Here is a 23,512-nt window from a genome sequence, read left to right as displayed (position 1 = left end):
ACTTCACCATCCTCCTCCCCCCCCCCCTCACCCACACACCATTCACTAGCTGGGACATGGGGGAAGTCAGGAGTGAGGGTCAGGCAGCTCCCCCCTGTCTGTGAAGCCAGCCTCTCACTAGTAATGCAGGGAGGGAGCTGTCTCAGACTTCACGATCCTCCCCCCCCCCCCCTCACCCACACACCATTCACTAGCTGGGACATGGGGGAAGTCAGGAGTGAGGGTCAGGCAGCTCCCCCCTGTCTGTGAAGCCAGCCTCTCACTAGTAATGCAGGGAGGGAGCTGTCTCAGACTTCACCATCCTCCCCCCCCCCCCTCACCCACACACCATTCACTAGCTGGGACATGGGGGAAGTCAGGAGTGAGGGTCAGGCAGCTCCCCCCTGTCTGTGAAGCCAGCCCTCACTAGTAATGCAGGGAGGGAGCTGTCTCAGACTTCACCATCCTCCTCCCCCCCCCTCACCCACACACCATTCACTAGCTGGGACATGGGGGAAGTCAGGAGTGAGGGTCAGGCAGCTCCCCCCCTGTCTGTGAAGCCAGCCTCTCACTAGTAATGCAGGGAGGGAGCTGTCTCAGACTTCACCATCCTCCTCCCCCCCTCACCCACACACCATTCACTAGCTGGGACATGGGGGAAGTCAGGAGTGAGGGTCAGGCAGCTCCCCCCTGTCTGTGAAGCCAGCCTCTCACTAGTAATGCAGGGAGGGAGCTGTCTCAGACTTCACTATCCTCCCCCCCCCCCTCACCCACACACCATTCACTAGCTGGGACATGGGGGAAATCAGGAGTGAGGGTCAGGCAGCTCCCCCCTGTCTGTGAAGCCAGCCTCTCACTAGTAATGCAGGGAGGGAGCTGTCTCAGACTTCACCATCCTCCCCCCCCCCTCACCCACACACCATTCACTAGCTGGGACATGGGGGAAGTCAGGAGTGAGGGTCAGGCAGCTCCCCCCTATCTGTGAAGCCAGCCTCTCACTAGTAATGCAGGGAGGGAGCTGTCTCAGACTTCACCATCCTCCCCCCCCCTCACCCACACACCATTCACTAGCTGGGACATGGGGGAAGTCTGGAGTGAGGGTCAGGCAGCTCCCCCCTGTCTGTGAAGCCAGCCTCTCACTAGTAATGCAGGACGGGAGCTGTCTCAGACTGGTATCAGGGTTAGGGCACTGTGTGCAGGAAGATCACAACACTCCTGGTATTAATAGGGATAGGGCACTGTAAGAGATGACTGTAGTAGATTGAATAAAGATCTGATGTTTCTGCTCTCCTCACACCAAACAAAAACAACACACAAGCAGAGAAGCCCTTCTTACAAAGCTGAGCTAGTGAGTTAAGTAGGAGGAAAAGTAAACATACTTGTGCCAGTGTGGCTACTTAAAAAATACACTTACCAACAATCAATTACATATATTTGAACTGTGTACAGTTCCAGCCAGGACCACCTTTCTAAAATGCACAGTGATTGGCAAATTCAACATGCACTAGCATTTCAGGTGCCTGCTAACAAAAATAATAAACAAACAAGTTCTAGTCACGTGAGTGCTGATCATTACATTACTTTTTTTGTCAAGCTTCCAACTGTTTCCATTTCACATCCCCCCAACCATTACCTCAGTGTTAGCCTTGGTAACATCAATAGATAAGAGCACAGCCAGCCAATAGGAATACATACATACATATTCATTCCTAAGTGACCTTTACTGACCTGGGAAGTGTGAACACTTTGTTTCATTTTCTGTTGGTGTTCGTTAGTTTCCAGTTCCATTTCCCATCCCCCCAACCATCACCTCAGTGGTAACCTTGGTAACATCAATAGATAAGAGGGCTGCCAGCCAATAGGAACACATATTCATTCCTAACTGACCTTCAGTGACCTGGAAAGTGTCTATTTGTATCATTTTGCGTTAGTGCGCACTAATCGGAAAAAACGATTTTTAACGATTTTTCAACGAAATAATCGTGCCAAACAGCCAGCCAATAGGAACACATATTCATTCCTAACTGACCTTCAGTGACCTGGAAAGTGTTTATTTGTATCATTTTCAGTTAGTACGCACTAAATCGAGTTAGTGCGCACTAACGGGGAGTTAGTGTGCACTAACTCGATTTAGTGCGCACTAACACGATTTAACGATTTTTAACGATAAATCGTTAGAATTTCTATTGTATCGTGTTCTATAACGATTTAAGACGATATTAACATTATCGGACGATAATTTTAATCGTTGAAAAACGATTCACATCCCTAGTATTTATATCTCTATGGGAGGCCCACCTAGTAACTCGAGATGAGGTTTAGGTATTAGTGTAGGGGTTAGGGGCCACTTTGACATTCAAAGTGAGACGTACGAACAGAACAGTGCTTTCTTGTGAAGATTTGATGATCTTCGGAGTGAGGAAACTCACCCAAAGATGAGATTTGTGCAATGTTCTCTCAAACTAGGGGAAACTGTGCGGCCCTAGCGCTTCCTCAACAGCGAGCTACCAGGAGAGATGGCTGTCAGCGGGCTACGAAAACAGATGCTCAAATTGACCATCCCTTTTCTTAACCTGACCGCAGGCGTACTTTTTTTTTACATTTTTTTTTTAAATCATTCTCCTCCTTTTTGTTCTTCCAACTTAATATCAACATGATATTAAGTCAGAGGAAGTAAAGAAAAGTAGTATTTTCTGCTTTTCTGTACACTTTCTGGGCTGCTCAAAAATTTACGCTTGCACAGAAAAGACATACATAATAAAACAACAAAACAATTCAATGGAGTCCAAAACAACAGAAAAACAAAAGCATAAGCAGCCTGTTTCCAAAACATCCTGCAAAACATAAGAGATTAGCAGCTCCTTCTACAAAAGCATATGCCTAAACAAAATTTTTCAACAGTTCTTTAAAAGTTTTACTGCAGTCCATCAGATGTAAATCCTGAGGGAGCAAATTCTAGAGCAAGGGAGCCGCCACTGAAAAGGTGTGGTCTCTTGTCTCTACCAACCAGGCATGTGCAACAGTTGTAATGTTCAAAAGTCCACTCTGAGAAGACCGAAGAGCCCTAAAGGATCCTAAATTCTCAGCCTAGTATTAACCCAGGGAGATGATTCTAAAGACAGGAATTTATGAACCAGCATTGCAATTTTGTATTTGATCCTCCACTGGATTCGCAGAGAGTGGAGGGAAATTAACACCAGAGTAATGTGTTCTTTCATGCTGCAAGCCAAAAGCAATCAGACAGCTGCATTCTGTATAAATTTTAATGCATTAAGTTTTGACATCAGCAAACCAAGGTAACTTGAACTGCAGTAGTCCAGTGAGGATAGAATCAAGGTTTGGACTAATGAACAAAAGTCAGAAAGTTGTAGTAACGGCTTAAGGTTAAGCTAAAGCGTGCAGCTTATTAAAGCTAGATTTAATCACAGCCTTGACCTGGGAAAGTCGATGACTTCTGGCATTGGAATCCGATTTCAGCACCTCATTTTCAACTTTAATAACAACCAGATACCACTATGCTGGATCACCATAAGCTCAGTTTTGGCCAGATTTAATGTCAGTTTGTGATGAGTAAGCCAACATCTCACAGCATTTAAACACAATGAGATCAATGAGGAAGATTCGGATTATGATGAATCCTTGGGAATATAGAAATGTATATCATTTGCATACAAATGATACACTTCACACAGACAGGCCAACAATTGACATATGGGTGCTAGATAGATGTTAAACAAGAATGCCAAAAGTGCGGGGCTCTGCAGCATTCCCGTTTGTATCGTATATAGATCATATCATGTTTCACCTGTCCGGGCCTGTTGTTTCCTGTCACGTAACTATGATCTAAACAAATTTAAAGTGATTCCTTAAATGCCAATCTCTCAGAGTCAGTATAAGAGAAACTTATGGTTGACTGAATCTATTGCTGATGAAATGTCTAGCGATATCAAGACACAACTAACGCCTCCATTGAGACCCCTTCTGATCACACCAAAGAGCAACAACAAGAGAGGATCTGATTCCAAAATGAAATTGGTTTAGGATCTGGTGATCTTCAATAAAATCCATCAGTTGTTTCAATGCTACGGATTCAAGGATTTTTGCTACAAATAACAGTGATGAAATTGGGCGGCAGTTACAGTAGATAACTTAGCAGAGTCTAAATCTGGCTACTAAGGTCTAACCGCAGCCCTTTCAAGGGTCTCAGGCATATAGCCCTTGGCTAAAGAAAGATTAACCAAAAGGGGAGCAAGTACCACTTTGACAGCCATTAAAATATTCACATTGCAGATGTTCAGAGCACAGGAGGAAGAATTCATTTAAGAAATAATATTTAAGACTTTCATTTCTGACACCACATCAAATGAAGACCATTTAGCCTCACTGTAGTCTGGTGCAATATCAAACCAATATGGGACATTTACAAAGGTTAGAGAAAGTTTTGCTAATTTAGTTGTCAGAAAATCCATGAACTCATTTCTTCTAATGGTCACCAAGCTGACTGATTTAGTTTGAGTAGGTTCAGACACATTTTTAACAACCTCAAAAAGAACTTTAGGATTCTGACCTACTGCCTGAATCTTAGACGTATAAAAAAGCTTCTTGGTCTCATTAGTTAAATCTTTGGATGCCATGAGTTGAAACTTATATCTATGCAGCAGAGCTTGCTTATGCAGCTGTTGCCTACTATGGGGAATTTCAGGGGTAAGCCATGATTGGGACCTCACACAGTGCAAAGGACCAGCACAGAGAGGGGTAATAATTATCACAATATCTTTATTATAATTTTTTTTTTTGCTACTTCCTAATAAATGCTTCCTTAAGGAAACATTTTCTTGAAGGGGTCCAAAAGAAATACTCCCTTTAAACCAAGAGACATTTATTGTGATTTAGAAACATTTGAACGGACTTTTTAATACAGTATGGGGCAGATTTTTAAAAAGTACAAGCGCACGTACTTTTGTTCGCACACCCGGCGCAAACAAGAGTATGCCGGATTTTTATAGATACGCGCGTATCCACGTGTATCTTTTAAAATCTTGGGTCGGGGCAACCAGGGCTGCGCAAAATTGGAGCGGCCTCGGAAGGAACTTTCTTTCCGCCTCCCCCCACCTTCCCATCCCTTCCCCTCCCTAACCCACCCCCCAGCCATATCTAAACCCCCTCCCCTACCTTTATTATAAAAGTTATGCCTGCCGGCCGGCTGCCAGTGCACAATTCCCTGGCCCGGGAGCAGTTTCGGAGGCCTCAGCCACGCCCCCGAAATGCCCTCGGGCCGGAACCACGCCTGCAGCCTCGCCCCCAGAATGCCCCCGATGATGCACCGACCACGACACCCCCCCCGCCCCACCCCCCCAAGAAAGCCCCTGGACTTACACGCATCCCGGGACTTACGCACGCCGCCAAGCCTATTCAACATAGGCTCGGCGCGCGCAGGGGGAGCTTGGGGCAGGTTTTCAGGGGGGGGGAGGGTACGCATGTATCTTACGCGCGTACCCCTTTGAAAATCTGCCCCTATTTGTTTAATTTAATAGTAAAGATTTTGTGCTAATTGTTTTTTTTCCCCTTTTTTGCATTTTTATGGTTTTCCATTTTTGGTGAATTTTTTCCTGAGTTTCTTTTTTATTTACCTATGAAATAAACATTAAACAAAGCAAAACCCGAATAAAAGAAAACCCAAATTAAAAAATTAATCAAAACAAAAAATTTTTATGTGGACATCCCTTTTGAAAATTATTAACTCACATATATTGGATTTACAAATTATGATTTATATTAACCTAAATAAATAATACTTAATAATATTTCAGATACTGGCATAAAAGATGTAAAATTTCATGCATAAGTTGCACACTTTTTCTTTTAAAAATAATCTGCAACATAATATACCCAAATCTGAAGATTCTGTGGATTACACTGAGATGCAGTGACCAGAATTGTACACAGTATTCAAGGTGCAGTCTCACCATGGAGCGATACAGAGGCATTATGACATTTTCCGTTTTATTCACCATTCCCTTTCTAATAATTCCCAACATTCTATTTGCTTTTTTGACTGATGCAGCACACTGAGCTGACGATTTCAATGTTTTATCCGATGCAATTTAATGTGGATAAGTGCAAGGTGATGCATATAGGGAAAAATAGCCCATGCTATAGTTACACAATGTTAGGTTCCATATTAGGTGCTACAACCCAAGAAAGAGATCTAGGCATCATAGTGGATAACACATTGAAATTGTCAGTTCAGTGTGCTGCGTCAGTCAAAAAAAGCAAATAGAATGTTGGGAATTATTAGAAAGGGAATGGTGAATAAAACAGAAAATGTCATAATGCCAGCTCACAATAGAGTATAAAAGCAACATTTTCAAATGTCTTCATTGATCTACTTCACAATATTTGTCTATTTTACTCAGTCATTAGAAGTCACTAAGGCCTAGATTTATCATTTTACTATAAATTTTGCATGCATATTGCCTGTGAGAGAAAGACTCTTTGAAAAACTTTAAATTAGTCATCTATTTATAATACTTTAGACGGTCAACTAGTAATTCGAGTTGAGGTTTTGGTGGTGGTCTAGGGTTTGGGGGCAGTTTTACATGCACAGTCATACGTGTGAACAGCACATTACACATCAGTGAAGATTTGGAATGAGGAAAGAAACATAAAGATGAGATTTCTACAATGTACTCTAGCCCTAGATTGATGTACTCTCTAGCTGGATGTGTGCTGTGCTGTTCGTTAGGGCCCTAATGCCCACGATAATGCCCTAATGCATGTTGATGAGTGTCCTTGTAATATCTCTGAAATTTTCCCAGCTGGCTTCTTTGGAAGTTTCATCTTTTCATGCTTTGAATTTGGTGGCCACAAAGTGGTTAACTTTTTCCTGTTTTGTGCCTGTACTGTGGAATTTAATTCCATTGGTCCACCTTGAGCTCAATTATCTTGCATGTCACAAGAAAGTCAACAATTGTTTTTCTGAGTGGGCCCTTGGATAGTAGACTGGGAAGGATATAGGCTCCTGTAGTAATTATCTAGATTTCTCTGGACTGGGGAAGTGTTGTTTATTACTTTTTGGGGCAGTATTTTACTTCTGTTCGAATACCTGGGAATATCATTTTTTTGGATTGTGGAGATGATCCTTATTCATTGTTTATATTTCTTTGTACTTGATAATTGTGAAGTTTCTTAATGTCCCGTCTTTTTTTGCCACAAAGAAAAATCTGGCTCCTGCCAGTGAATTGGAGGGACAAATAAACCCATGTTGAAGGTTTTCTTGGATATAGTGTGACATAGCTTGAGTTTCAGGTAAAGATAATGGGTATACCCGACCTCTAGGTGGAGTACTACCTCGAAGGAGATTAATAGCACAGTTGAACGGTCGGTGCTCGGGAAGAGTCTCCGCCTTTTCTTTTGAGAAAACATCTATGAAAACTTCATATTGAGAAGGTAGACCAGTAAAAGTCGTAGCAAGCATATACATTGGTTGAGGTACATTATAGAGGCAAGATGTAAGACAGGCTGGACCCAAAGCCGCTAAATGTAAAGTCTCCCAATCAATATATGGTGAATGTTTTTGAAGCCACGGAAGGCCTAAGACAATTGGATGTATGGCCTTTTCTAAGAAAAAGAAAGACATTTCTTCTTCAAGTAAAATCCCAGTATAAAACCTAACAGGATTTGTAACATGAGTTACTAGACCAGGTAACAATTCCCCTCAGATGGAGGATATAAGGAGTGGTGGCATCTTGGGAATAACTGAAAGTCCTAATTGCTTAACAAGGCTAGCCAAAATGAAATTTCCACCAGCCCCAGAGTCTATGAAAGCTTATGTTGTAAATTAATCTCTCTGATGAAAAAGAGTCACTGGAACCGTGCACTGGGGAGTAGGATTTGTGCATCCTAGGGTCATCTCCCCAATGACTCCTAGGCTCGAGAGTTTTCCGGCCTCTCGGGACAATGGACCAAAATATGACATTTGCCTCCGCAGTAAAGGCACAGACCTTGAGAACGATGACGTTGTCTCTCCTCTGGCGTAAGGTGACTACGTCTCAGCAGTCTAGATTCTTCAGTATGGTTAGAGACTAATTCAGTGCTAGAAGGTGTGACTAGTGGTCGAGAGAAGGCTGGTGCTAGAAGAACTGGTTTGCGAATTGGTTTAACCTCTCAGAGGCGTTGTTGGATTTGACGATCAATTTGTCCCACCAAATCAATAAGAGATTCAAGTTCCAAAGGCAGTTTTATTTATATGTCTAATTCACTTGCTCTCCCGTCTTTCCATGGCTATGCTTGGAACTGGGGACAGAAGTTAAAATGTAGCTGCTCAGTGGGGAAAGATTTTCATCATGACAGTGTTGAGATCGTGGACCCTTTCTCCGTGACATTATGAAGATAGTCTCAAAGGTGGAGCCCCTGAGAGATTGTCAGCAGAAGGTGGTGCAAGCAAGTAATCCAAACAAATATTAATTCCTACCAGTATACGTTCCACTGGGATTCTGTCTTTGGAAGTTGTAGTCATTTGTGAAAGGTAGTAGAATCATGAAAAGTACTGGATCATAGGGATGTGCAGCCAGAAAGTATTCGTTGCATTCGGGATACGTATTCGTCGGGAGGCATATTCGTTGCATTCGTACAATAGCGCCCCGATACGTTGATACGTGCATTCGTTTTCCGATTCCCATTAAAGTCAATGGGGGAAATATTTACAGCCTATTTTTGGCTGCAGAATTGGGGTTTTATTATCAATTTTGATGAAACCTCTGGGGAGGGATCATTATAAGAACATAACATAAGAAAATGCCATACTGGGTCAGACCAAGGGTCCATCAAGCCCAGCATCCTGTTTCCAACAGTGGCCAATCCAGGCCATAAGAACCTGGCAAGTACCCAAAAACTAAGTCTATTCCATGTAACCATTACTAATGGCAGTGGCTATTCTCTAAGTGAACTTAATAGTAGGTAATGGACTTCTCCTCCAAGAACTTATCCAATCCTTTTTTAAACACACAGCTATACTAACTGCACTAACCACATTCTCTGGCAACAAATTCCAGAGTTTAATTGTGCGTTGAGTAAAAAAGTAAAAAAGAACAACAAAACAGCTCCAAGGTACTTAGACTGTGGCAAAGTGGCACCAAAGTGGCATGAATAGCCTAAGGTACTTTAAAGGGGCAAAGGGGTACCAGGAGTGGCAAGAAGAGTGCTTTAATAGAGCCACAAAGCAGCAGCGAGAGTGTCAAAAACACACCACAGCTTCAAAAGAGAGCACCGATAACAGATGCTTGAACCCTCGAAAGCAGCACAACAGGCAAAGAGGCAAGACAAGTGGCATCGACATCCTACAGCACAATAAAGGAGGAACATAGCAAGCAGAAAGACTACCACCAACACACTGAGCAACCATGATAGTGGCCAGAACACCACAAGGAGTTGAGTGAGTCATCTGGTGTATGGCAGCAAGACACAGAGGCAGAGGGTAGATAAGATACAGGATGGCTACACCCGGGGAGAGTTCCCTTTCCTTTGTGCAGGAAAGGGCTCCCTAGAATGGGTTTGCCCCTAGAGTGGGGTATTTCTGTTGGCATCTAGTGAGCTCTCGCTGGTCTTTTAAAATCTGGTAGAGTTAGCAGATATACAAAAGAGAATTTTCAAGGCCGAGGCGGAGGAGATTACCATATAAAGAGATAGGCTGCAACAACAGGGAGAGTTCCCGTTCCTTTGAGCAGGAAAGGGCTCCCTGGAATGGGTTGGCCCCTAGAGTGTATAATGGTACAAATTGTTAGGAATTAAGCGTTTGCAAACAGATCATAACTTCATAAGCAAGACAGAGGAAGTTCTCTTCTCTGCCCTGAAACTAAAGAAAACTGTTTGTTTTATTTAAGGATCCATGCTGTGAAGGATTACTAGTTTGAATTGCCAGAGACTGAGGTTTCCTTTTGCAATGAAGGTTCAGCCGTTAGGACTGGACATAAGGCCTGGACTGACAGGCACAGCATTCGAGGACAGAGGTGTATCCCACCTAGGAACATAAGACCTGGACCTCAAAGCAATTGAGGTCAAACACTTGTAGGAACATAAGGCCTGGACGAACAGGCAAAGCAGTCGAGGGCAGAGGTCAAGCCCACGTAGGGACATAAGGCCTGGACTGACAGGCACAGCATTTGAGGACAGAGGTGTATCCCACCGAGGGACATAAGGCCTGAACGGACAGGCAAAGCAATTGAGGTCAAACACTTGTAGGAACATAAGGCCTGGATGAACAGGCAAAGCAATCAAGGTCAAACACTTGTAAGAACATAAGGCCTGGACAGACAGGCACAGCATTCGAGGACAGAGGTGTACCCCACCTAGGGACATAAGGCCTGGACTGACAGGCACAGCATTCGAGGACAGAGGGGTATCCCACCTACGGACATAAGGCCTGGATGAACAGGCAAAACAATCGAGGTCAAACACTTGTAGGAACATAAGGCCTGGACGAAAAGGCACAGCAGTCGAGGACAGAGGTCATACCCACGTAGGGACATAAGGCCTGGACTGACAGGCACAGCATTCGAGGACAGAGGTGTATCCCACCTAGGGACATAAGGCCTGGATGAACAGGCAAAGCAGTCAAGGACAGAGGTCATGCCCACGTAGGGACATAATGCCTGGCTGACAGGCAAAGCAATCGAGGTCAATCCCACGTAGGGACATAATGCCTGGACGGACAGGCACAGCATTTGAGGACAGAGGTCAAGCCCACGTATGGACATAAGTAGTTGCCAACCTCCAGCATATATCTGATGCATGATAGAATATTGGCTGCGGTATGGGCCTGATCTATCAGGTGGATGTGCAGTAAAGCCCAGCTCCATCCTGATACTTGTTCAGTAATAGTACTGTTGGCTGCCCCTGCCTCAGCCAGGTCCCAGCAATGTGCTGTCAGGGAGAGGTAAGAGAGTGCAGCATTCATGGCGATCCAGATATCGCAGGTGAAATGCACGCTCCCCTCTGCCTTAGCTAACAGTGCTTGCATGCGACTGCAACACAGCTTGTACAGGCTGGGGATGGCCTTTCTGCTAAATGTGGTTCTGGAGGGCACTTTGTAATTTGGAACTACGACCTTCAGAAAATGCTTGAAACCCACAATCTCCACAAACTGCAAGAGCTGGTCATCAAGGGCACAGCAATCGAGGACAGAGTCAATCCCACGTAGGGACATAAGGCCTGGACAGACAGGCAAATCAATCAAGGACAGAATCAATCCCACGTAGGAACAAAAGGACTGGATGAACAGGCACAGCATTCGAGGACAGAGGTGTATCCCACCTAGAGACATAAGGCTTGGACGAACAGGCAAAGCATTCGAGGTCAATCCCACATAGGGACATAAGGCCTGGACTGACAGGCACAGCATTTGAGGACAGAGGTGTATCCCACCTAGGGACATAAGGTCTGGATGAACAGGCACTGCATTTGAGGACAGAGGTCAAGCCCACATAGGGACATAAGGCCTGGACTGACAGGCACAGCATTTGAGGACAGAGGTGTATCCCACCTAGGGACATAAGGCCTGGATGAATAGGCACTGCATTTGAGGACAGAGGTCAAGCCCACGTAGGGACATAAGGCCTGGACTGACAGGCACAGCAATCGAGTCAAACACTTGTAGGAACATAAGGCCTGGACTGACAGCCACAGCATTTGAGGACAGAGGTCAAGCCCATGTAGGGACATAAGGCCTGGACTGACAGGCACAGCATTCGAGGACAGAGGTGTATCCCACCTAGGGATATAAGGCCTGTACAGACAGGCAAAGCAATCGAGGTCAAACACTTGTAGGGATATAAGGCTTGGACAAACAGGCACAGCAGTCGAGAACAGGGGTCAAGCCCATGCAGGGACATAAGGCCTGGATGGACAGGCACAGCAATCGAGGTCAAACACTTGTAGGAACATAAGGCCTGGACAGACAGGCACAGCATTCAAGGACAGAGGTGTATCCCACCTAGGGACATAAGGCCTGGACTGACAGGCACAGCATTCGAGGACAGAGGTGAATCCCACCTAGGGACATAAGGCCTGGACAGTGGACGGACAGGCACAGCGTTTCAGGTCAGGCCCTTGTAGGGACGTACGGCCTGGACAGTGGACGGTCAGGCACAGAATTTCAGGTCAGGTACATGTGCTGCAGTGCTTATATTATCTGGAGCATAGGAGGCAGTTGGAGCTGCTGAAGGCTTTCAATTGCTTTTATTCATCTTGACATTCACAGGGAAAATTTGGAAACCCAAGCAGAGGCAGGTTTACTTTCAAAAACACTAGCATTTCCATCAACTCTGGTGCCAGCCTTGAGTGGTGAGGGCTCATGATATCCCCTTTCATTGAAAAGACATGTTCACTGGGCACACTGGTTGGTGGACATAACAGATATCGCTGAGCCACTTTGGCTAAGTGTGGCCAGACAGTGGACTTGTGTGCCCAATATGCCAACAGATCTGTCTGCATGTTCTCTATCGGCTCTGAGAGATACCCTGTCACTGACAGCTGTGCTGGTGTCTCCTTTGCTTGGGTGAGCTGAGAGTCACTCATGCCAGCTGCTTTCTCTCTCGCCTGACGCACAACAGGTGAATCTTTATAAGCAACATGCATTTGGCATTCTGAAGTGGAGGAGGAGGTACTATCTGTCGCAGACACAGTGCTGCTCCTGCTTCGGCTAGCAGCACAACTCTCTGACGTGCCCGCTGTTTCCACCTCTGCTTCACGCCTAATCTGTCCCTGCCTATGGCGCTCCTGTTCTTGGACTTTTGCTAACAACAGGTCCTTCACCAATAAGAGACAATCATATTGTAGGGCGAGTTTCCCTTTCACACGGGGATCACAGACTGTGGCGAGCATGTATGTGTTCTCTTCTGTTAAAGGCCTTAATCTCTCTTGCACCTGCTGCTGCAAAACGTCCAGACAATGCAGCACCTCAACTGTCATTCCCTCTTCCTGTTTATAGGCCTCCAAATGTACATCCCGGAGATTAACTATAGGGATGTTGTCAGCCAAGGTGGCACTTCTGGAACTCAGCTCCTCCATGACATCCTTGAAGGGCTGCAGGATTTTTACCAGCTGACTCATGACTAACCAATCATGATGCCCTAGGAGATTCTGCACACCTATGGCTATTGTACCAGAAAGTTCATGAGGGGGTGTCTACAGCTCCACTAACCTCTCCAGCATCATAAAGGTGGAATTCCACTGGGTGGCAATGTCTTGAATGAGATGCTTGAGAGGCATCTCCAAATCAGTCTGCTTTTGCCGGAGAACCTACCCCGCCTTCACACTTCTGTGGAAGTGCGCTGCTATGTTCCTGCACTTCTGTATTAACTTATGCAGGTATTCATTCTCTTTGTCATTGGAATTCAACCCCAGAGCTGACTTCACTACTAGGTGCAGAATGTGTGCAAAACATCGGATGTTCTTAAAGTGCCCGTCGTCTTTTGCCTTAACCATGTTTGCACCATTGTCTGTGACATAGAACCCAGCCTAAGGATTCCTGTCTCGCTGGTGTAGGTGCCAGCCCTCCAGCATCTGTCTGATGCATGCTAGAATATTGGCTGCGGTATGGGCCTGGTCCGTCAGGTGGGTGTGCAGTAAAGCCTCCTCCACCCTGATACTTGTTCAGTAATAAAGCTGCTGGCTGCCCCTGCCTCAGCCAGGTCCCACCAGTGTGCTATCAGAGAGAGGTAAGAGTGTGCAGCATTCATGGCGATCCAGATATCACAGGTGAAATGCACGCTCCCCTCTGCCTTAGCTAACAGTGCTTGCATGCGACTGCGACACAGCTTGTACAGGCTGGGGATGGCCTTTCTGCTAAATGTGGTTCTGGAGGGGACTTTGTAATTTCGAACTACAACCTTCAGAAAACGCTTGAAACCCACATTCTCCACTAACTGCAATGGCTGGCCATCAAGGGCAATCATGTCCCCAATGCTCCTAGTTACAACTTTTGAGGCTGCCTGCCTCCTACCCCGGGATAGCGTTACCTCACTCCACCCCATTTCCTCCATGGTGGGTTGTCGCTTCTTCCACATGTCAGGGGGTTGCTGGCCTGCCACCTGACTGCTAGAAGGGGATGAGGGCAAGGGCTGACTCTGCTGCTTTTGAACCACTTTACGCTGCTTGGAAGGGGTCCCCTGACTGGTACTGCCACCATCCCAGATGGCAGTAATCTTGTTGGGTGTTGCCTCTTTGTATGATGCGTCATGCCAAAATTAGATAGATGTCCCATTTGTTTGCTTCTGCTAATATCCCTGGCACAGTAATTACACCGAGCAAAACATGGGTCATCCGTCACTTTAAAGTGGCTTCAGATTGCAGATGTCTTTCGTGATCCTCCCTTCTCTAAAGCCTTGGGGGTGGATGCTGGCACTGGAGCTGAAGTAGTGGGTGCACCCTGAGAAGCAATGCCAGGGGCCTTAGTCACCCTCTGTGCCTGCGCTGACTGCTTTTCCTCCTCGTCATCATCAGTTTCATCTCTCCCCTGCTGCACTGAAGTAGAGGATAAGATAAAGCTTCTTCACCTATTACTTCTTCCGTTTCAGATGAGAATCCCACATAAGATGATTCTTCATCTGAATAAGAAGCAAACAGTGACTGCTACATTGTCAACGCTAAGTATTAGTCGAGACTTCTGTCCCCCTGCTGCTTTTGGGTGTAGACATTTTGTCTGGCATGACTCAGCCTCCCCTTCCCTCACCTCCAAAACTACAGGGCCAGAAACAGGTGGTAGCGATGGCGATGCATCATGGTCAAATTTCATTTTTTTCTGGATGGAATTGCCTGCCCCTACAAAGAGTTTAGATTGCGACAGGTGCCTTTAATGGGGGAGTGGCACTAGTGTCTTTTGAAGTGCCTCCTCTGCCAGTCCCAATCACTCGACTAGATCTAGCGTTCCCTGAGATTATGGATTTAATGTCACTGCCTAGGGCCTACGGGCTGCCCACCATCATGGTGCCTTGCTATGCACTAATGTAACATGTGTGGTGTGCACACACATGCAGTTGCTTGTAAGCACAAAAGAGGCAGACTGGGGACTTGACTGCACAGACCATCCCAATAATAAAGTTCATTCTGTTCAACCAGCCACTGACTGCTCGGCCATACCACAGGGATACAGCCAGCACAGATTGACCCAAAGGAAGTCTTGCCTCACAAATCTGCTACTTTTTTTTGGAAGGGGTTAATAAACGTGGATAAAAGTGACCAATAGATGTGGTATATTTGGCTTTTTCAGAAGGCATTTGTCAAAGTCCCCCATGAAAGGCTTCTAAGAAAATTAGAAAGTCATGAAATAGGAGGCAATTGTTAGCAGTTACCACCCAGTGAAAAGATCTAGACATCATAGTGGGCAATACATTGAAAATGTTTGCTCAGTGTGCTGCGGTGGTTAAAAAAGTAAACAGAATGTTAGGAATTATTAGGAAGGAAATGGTGAATAAAATGGAGAATATCATAATGCCTTTGTATTGTTCCATGGTGAGACCATATCTTGGGTACTATGTTTAATTCTAGTCGCCACATCTCAAAAATGATATGGATGCACTGGAGAAGGTACAGAGAAGGGCGACCAAACTGATAAAGGGGATAGAATAGCTCCCCTTTGAGGAAAGGCTAAAGAGATTAGGGATGTTCAGCTTGGAGAAGAGTTGGCTGAAGGGGGATGTGATGGAGGTCTATAAAATCATGAGAGGACTAGAAAGGGTTAATGTAAATTGGTTGGTACTCTTTCAGATAATACAAGGACTAGGGGCACTCCATGAAGTTAGCAAGTCGCATATTTAAAACAAACTGTAGAGAAGTCTTTTTCACTCAACGCATAATTAAGCTCTAGAATTCATTGCCAGAGGACATGGTTAAGGCAGTTAGCTTATCTGGGTTTAAAACACATTTGGACAAGTTCATGGAGGCGAAGTCCATAAACTGCTATTAGTCAACGTGACTTAGGAATAGCCACTGCTACTTATTATGGGCAGTAGTAGCATGAAATCTGTTTAATGTTTGGGTACTTGCCAGGTATTTGTATCCTGGATTGGCCACTGTTGGCAACAGGATGCTGGGCTTAATGACCCAGTATGACAACTTCTTATGTTCAGATCGGCATTTTGAAGGGCAGACACTGTAATATTGTTTAAATACAACATATGCTTTTGAAACTGAAAAAAATGATATATGTGTGCTTTGGAAAGCATGCTGGCCAAGTGTCAGGAATTGCCAGAGGCTACTCCTGACATTGAGTGCAAATTCCTGCTGCATCCTTCCATTTTTACCCATATTTCTATCTTTAGCCTCATGACTAAGGCAAAGCAGAATTTAACGTATGCTGCTGACAGTGGCTTTTAACCGGTTATGGCATGAAACCGCAACACTGAGCAGGATTATGGTGATTGCAAAGTTACAGCCTTGTAAGCCAAAATGACAAGATAAAGATTCCTTAACACCATCCTTTAAGATACCCTTTTAACAGGGCTAATAGTTTTTGACAGTCTTCTGAGAAAAGGTATAAAATGTTGGAAATGCAAACCTATTGCATTTGACCGACGTATTTCACAACTTACGATTTAAACAGTGCTTGTCTTATTTGGGTTCTTAATTAATTTTAAATTACTGTAGAAAGTACAATACCATTTCTCCATCAGAATAGATCATTTTCAAATGATTTTTCGTGCTTCATACGTAGGACATAAGCACAATAAGTGCAACATGAGTTTTATCTATAAATTATCTCTGGAAATTCATTCATAGACTTGAAATATTGGGGGTAATGCACAGCCGCTGGCTGAATAAACGTATCCAGCACAGGTATATTCAGTGGTCGCACAGCAGCACTGCTGAATATACCCACTTATCTTAAGGATAGCCAGATATCTTTATTTGCCTAATTTTAGGACTAAGGGCATGACTGGAGTTATACAAAACTCTATAAAGTCTTATAACAAATTCTTACAATTGTGTATATAATAGGGATGTGAATCATTTTTTGACGATTTAAAACAATTAGGGATGTGAATCGTGTCCTCGATCGTCTTAACGATCGATTTCGGCTGGGAGGGGGAGGGAATCGTATTGTTGCCGTTTGGGGGGGTAAAATATCGTGAAAAATCGTTAAAAATAGTTAAAAAATCGAAAAAATCGAAAAATCGGCACATTAAAAACCCCCTAAAACCCACCCCCGACCCTTTAAATTAAATCCCCCACCCTCCCGAACCCCCCCCCAAATAACTTAAATAACCTGCGGGTCGTTAAAAATCGAAAAATCGAAAAAACCGGCACATTAAAACCCCCTAAAACCCACCCCCGACCCTTTAAATTAAATCCCCCACCCTCCCGAACCCCCCCCCAAATAACTTAAATAACCTGCGGGTCCAGCGGCGGTCCGGAACGGCAGCGGTCCGGAACGGGCTCCTGCTCCTGAATCTTGTCGTCTTCAGCCGGCGCCATTTTCCAAAATGGCGCCGAAAAATGGCGGCGGCCATAGACGAAAAAGATTGGACGGCAGGAGGTCCTTCCAGACCCCCGCTGGACTTTTGGCAAGTCTCGTGGGGGTCAGGAGGCCCCCCACAAGCTGGCCAAAAGTTCCTGGAGGTCCAGCGGGGGTCAGGGAGCGATTTCCCGCCGCGAATCGTTTTCGTACGGAAAATGGCGCCGGCAGGAGATCGACTGCAGGAGGTCGTTCAGCGAGGCGCCGGAACCCTCGCTGAACGACCTCCTGCAGTCGATCTCCTGCCGGCGCCATTTTCCGTACGAAAACGATTCGCGGCGGGAAATCGCTCCCTGACCCCCGCTGGACCTCCAGGAACTTTTGGCCAGCTTGTGGGGGGCCTCCTGACCCCCACGAGACTTGCCAAAAGTCCAGCGGGGGTCCGGAAGGACCTCCTGCCGTCCAATCTTTTTCGTCTATGGCCGCCGCCATTTTTCGGCGCCATTTTGGAAAATGGCGCCGGCTGAAGACGACAAGATTCAGGAGCCCGTTCCGGACCGCTGCCGTTCCGGACCGCCGCTGGACCCGCAGGTTATTTAAGTTATTGGGGGGGGGGTTCGGGAGGGTGGGGGATTTATTTAAAGGGTCGGGGTGGGTTTTAGGGGTTTTAGTGTGCCGGCTCACGATTCTAACGATTTATAACGATAAATCGTTAGAATCTGTATTGTATTGTGTTCCATAACGGTTTAAGACGATATTAAAATTATCGGACGATAATTTTAATCGTCCTAAAACGATTCACATCCCTAAAAACAATCATCAGATATATTTTAAATTGTCAAAATTGTTAGAGACGCGATACAATAGCAATTCCCCCGATTTATCGTCAAAAAATCATAAATCGGGGAAGGGCGCAAAAACCGGCACACCAAAACAACCCTAAAACCCACCCCGACCCTTTAAAACAAATCCCCCACCCTCCCGAACCCCCCCAAAATGTTTTAAATTACCTGGGGGCCAGTGGGGGGGTCCCGGCGCGATCTCCCACTCTCGGGCCATGGCTGCATTAATAGAAATGGCGCCGGTGGCCCTTTGCCCTTACTATATGACAGGGCAAAGGTAGCGCCGGCGCCATTTTGGTTCCTGTCACCCGATGTCACGAGTGCAGGAGATCGCTCCCGGACCCCCACTGGACCCCCAGGGACTTTTGGCCAGCTTGGGGGGGCCTCCTGACCCCCACAAGACTTGCCAAAAGTCCAGCGGGGGTCCGGGAGCGACCTCCTGCACTCGGGCCGTATTGCCAATATTCAAAATGGCGCCGGCACTACCTTTGCCCTGTCATATGGTACTGAGCTCCCGCTCAGCCTACACACCCCCTCCTCAACCTCCCCTTCGCCATCCCAACTCCCCCTGCTCCCTTACCTTCCCAAGCTCCCCCCTTCTCCCTTACCATTCTAGCTCCCTCACCTTCCCAGCTCCCTCCCTGCTTCCTCCCCCCCTGCTCCCTCCCCCCTTCCTTCCCCAGCACCCTGCTGCCTCTCCCCTACCCCTCCCCTCTCTTCCTACAAACAGCCTTTCCTTGAAAGTGCCATTGCCTTAACGTTCTCCTATACCCCTACCCCCTCCTCTCTTTTCCCCTCCTCGCTCCCCCTCTCCCCTTCTCCCTGCCCCTGCATTTAATATTAATATTGTAAATAAGTCCATATGTTAAGTTCTTAAGTGTACATGCATCCTTAACATCCTGATGCATACCTATTCTTAACATGGATAATCATCATCCAGTTCGTTTTACAAAGTTGTATCCCTGCTCGTTGACTCTCTCTATCCTTGTTCCTAGTTCATTGTAATATCGTTGACTCTCTCTATCCTCGTTCATTGTAATTTCCTTTCTCAGTTAATTGTTAACCGACATGATGTGTCCTACGAATGCCGGTATATAAAAATTGTTAAATAAATAAATAAATAAATAAATAAAGGGCAAAGGGCCACCGGCGCCATTTCTATTAACGCAGCCGTGGCCCGAGAGTGGGAGATCGTGCCAGAACCCCCCCCCCCCACTGGACCCCAGGTAATTTAAAACATTTTGGGGGGGTTTGGGAGGGTGGGGGATTTGTTTTAAAGGGTTGGGGTGGGTTTTAGGGTTGTTTTGGTGTGCCGGTTTTCCCGCCCTCCCCCGATTTATGATTTTTTAACAAAAAAAACCATGACGATCAGATATCCCTCCCCCCCCCAGCCAAAATCGATCGTTAAGACGATCGATCACACGATTCACATCCCTAGTATATAATATCATTTATTAACATAGCAAACACAATATTTCCTTATTTTTCCCCCATTATACATTGGCATATAAAATGTTACATATTAGGGATGTGAATCGTTTTCCATATCGTCTTAACGATAGAAATCGTGTGGCAGGGCAAGAAAATCGTCTTAGGCACGATTTTTTAGTTAAAAAATCGTTAAAAATCGTTTTTTCCGATTAGTGCGCACTAACTCGAGTTAGTGCGCACTAACGGGAGTTAGTGCGCACTAACTGGGAGTTAGTGCGCACTAACTGAAAAATGATACAATTTGACACTTTTCAGGTCAGTTAAGGTCAGTTTAGGAATGAATATGTATTCCTATTGGCTGCCCTCTTATTTATTCATGTTACCAAGTTTCCTACTGACAGTATATGGGGGATGGGAAATGGAAACAGTTGGTAGCTTGACAAAACAAGTAATGTGATCAGTCAATGTGACTAGAACTTGTGCCCTAACCCTGATACCAGGGGTATTGTGATCTTCCTGCACACAGTGCCCTATCCCTATTAATACCAGGAGTGTTGTGATCTTCCTGCACACAGTGCCCTATCCCTAATACCAGGGGTGTTGTGATCTTCCTGCACACAGTGCCCTATTCCTGATACTGGGGGTGTTGTGATCTTCCTGCACACAGTGCCCTATTCCTGATACCGGGGGTGTTGTGATCTTCTTGCACACATCCCGGTATCAGGGATAGGGCACTGCGTGCAGGAAGATCACAACACTCCTGGTATTAATAGGGATAGGGCACTGCATGCAGGAAGATCACAACACTCCTGGTATTAATAGGGATAGGGCACTGCATGCAGGAAGATCACAACACCCCTGGTATCAGGGATAGGGCACTGTGTGCAGGAAGATCACAATACCCCGGAGGAGTGAGGGTCAGGCAGCTCCCCCCCTGTCTGTGAAGCCAGCCTCTCACTAGTAATGCAGGGAGGGAGCTGTCTCAGACTTCACCATCCTCCCCCCCCCCTCACCCACACACCATTCACTAGCTGGGACATGGGGGAAGTCAGGAGTGAGGGTCAGGCAGCTCCCCCCTGTCTGTGAAGCCAGCCTCTCACTAGTAATGCAGGGAGGGAGCTGTCTCAGACTTCACCATCCTCCCCCCCCCTCACCCACACACCATTCACTAGCTGGGACATGGGGGAAGTCAGGAGTGAGGGTCAGGCAGCTCCCCCCTGTCTGTGAAGCCAGCCTCTCACTAGTAATGCAGGGAGGGAGCTGTCTCAGACTTCACCATCCTCCCCCCCCCCCCCTCACCCACACACCATTCACTAGCTGGGACATGGGGGAAGTCAGGAGTGAGGGTCAGGCAGCTCCCCCCTGTCTGCGAAGCCAGCCTCTCACTAGTAATGCAGGGAGGGAGCTGTCTCAGACTGGTATCAGGGTTAGGGCACTGTGTGCAGGAAGATCACAACACTCCTGGTATTAATAGGGATAGGGCACTGTAAGAGATGACTGTAGTAGATTGAATAAAGATCTGATGTTTCTGCTCTCCTCACACCAAACAAAAACAACACACAAGCAGAGAAGCCCTTCTTACAAAGCTGAGCTAGTGAGTTAAGTAGGAGGAAAAGTAAACATACTTGTGCCAGTGTGGCTACTTAAAAAATACACTTACCAACAATCAATTACATATATTTGAACTGTGTACAGTTCCAGCCAGGACCACCTTTCTAAAATGCACAGTGATTGGCAAATTCAACATGCACTAGCATTTCAGTTGCCTGCTAACAAAAATAATAAACAAACAAGTTCTAGTCACGTGAGTGCTGATCATTACATTACTTTTTTTGTCAAGCTTCCAACTGTTTCCATTTCACATCCCCCCAACCATTACCTCAGTATTAGCCTTGGTAACATCAATAGATAAGAGCACAGCCAGCCAATAGGAATACATACATACATATTCATTCCTAAGTGACCTTTACTGACCTGGGAAGTGTGAACACTTTGTTTCATTTTCTGTTGGTGTTCGTTAGTTTCCAGTTCCATTTCCCATCCCCCCAACCATCACCTCATTGGTAACCTTGGTAACATCAATAGATAAGAGGGCAGCCAGCCAATAGGAACACATATTCATTCCTAACTGACCTTCAGTGACCTGGAAAGTGTTTATTTGTATCATTTTCAGTTAGTGCGCACTAAATCGAGTTAGTGCGCACTAACACGATTTAACGATTTTTAACGATAAATCGTTAGAATTTCTATTGTATCGTGTTCTATAACGATTTAAGACGATATAAACATTATCGGACGATAATTTTAATCGTTGAAAAACGATTCACATCCCTATTACATATTCTTCATCTATTACATTGTGGCATCACACCCCATAAACAACCCTACAACCATCTTACATCTAAAAACCATACAAACACACCAACACTCATACACATTCACACATTTAAAAAATCCCAACTTAAAACCTACACTTGCACATATCTATTATAGATGTTTTCACAAATCACCAACTCCTTGGTGTCAGATGTCTTCAAACCACACCAATTTTGTTACCAGTATCCTCAATTAATCCTGACAAGGGCACTCTTTTTGCCTCAACAGGCTTCATCAGGGGATACTTCTTATCCGTTTCACATCAGGATCATAGTGAACATTTTATCAACACCAATAAATAAACTTCGACTCTCTTAATGACTCCACTTTGATATACACACCGCCCTGCCGCTTCTCTCCAAGTCAGCATGTGGCAGATCTCCTCACAATCTTGACTCATCAACACTAGAAATAGAAAAAATACCATGTTCAATATTTTATCATTTTCCCCCTATTTCATATACTTATACTAAATATATTGTACAAAAAACTTACATAAAAAACACTGCTCCAGATGCAGCCGCAATTCAATATATCTCCCATAAGCACTCACTGTGATTGAAACAAATATTAAACTTTATCCCTTCATCCAACCTACAACATATACTTCAAAATCTGAAAAAAAAATGTCACACCAAGGGGGTCATTTATCAAACTGCTATATGGCATTTTCGCATGCAAAAAATGCCTTTAACGCATGCGGAAACGCCATAACGCATAGTGTGATGCAAATGAGAAAAAGGGGAACAGTTTGGGGCAAGATTTGTGGCCAAGTGGGCTGGCTTCATAATTTGCGAAGCCATATCACACAGCTTTAACTACATCCTTTTCATTTGCATAAAGCTGTGTGACAGGGCTTTATAGCACTTTTTTTGCAAATGCTGTTTTTAGTTCCTGGAGATCCAGCCTAGTTATCAAGGCACTCCTATAACAGAGAGAGAGAGAGAGAGAAACTAGCCATAATGCTCTCATACTAGGTAGGTATTTATACCCCTATATGAGGCCCACCTAGTTACGCGAGGTGAGGTGTAGGTATTAGTGTAGGGGTTAGGGGCCACTTTGATATTCAAAGTGAGGCATACGAACAGAACAGAACAGAATAGTGCTCGCTTGTGAAGATTTGATAACCTTCGGAGTGAGGAAACTCACCCATAGATGAGATTTGTGCATTGGGGCGGATTTTCAGAGCCCTGCTCGCGTAAATCCGCCCAAAACCGGGCGGATTTACGCGAGCAGGGCCCTGCGCGCCGGGAAGCCTATTTTACATAGGCCTCCCGGCGCGCGCAGAGCCCCGGGACTCGCGTAAGTCCCGGGGTTCTCCGAGGGGGGCGTGTCGGGGGCGGGCCCGGTCGTCGCGGCGTTTCGGGGGGCGTGTCGGCAGCGTTTTGGGGGCGGGTACGGGGGCGTGGCTACGGCCCGGGGCGGTCCGGGGGCG

This window comes from Rhinatrema bivittatum, chromosome 7, assembly GCF_901001135.1.
Source record: "Rhinatrema bivittatum chromosome 7, aRhiBiv1.1, whole genome shotgun sequence".
In the NCBI taxonomy this organism is placed as follows: domain Eukaryota; kingdom Metazoa; phylum Chordata; class Amphibia; order Gymnophiona; family Rhinatrematidae; genus Rhinatrema; species Rhinatrema bivittatum.
Note: the sequence above shows the minus strand (reverse complement) of the source record.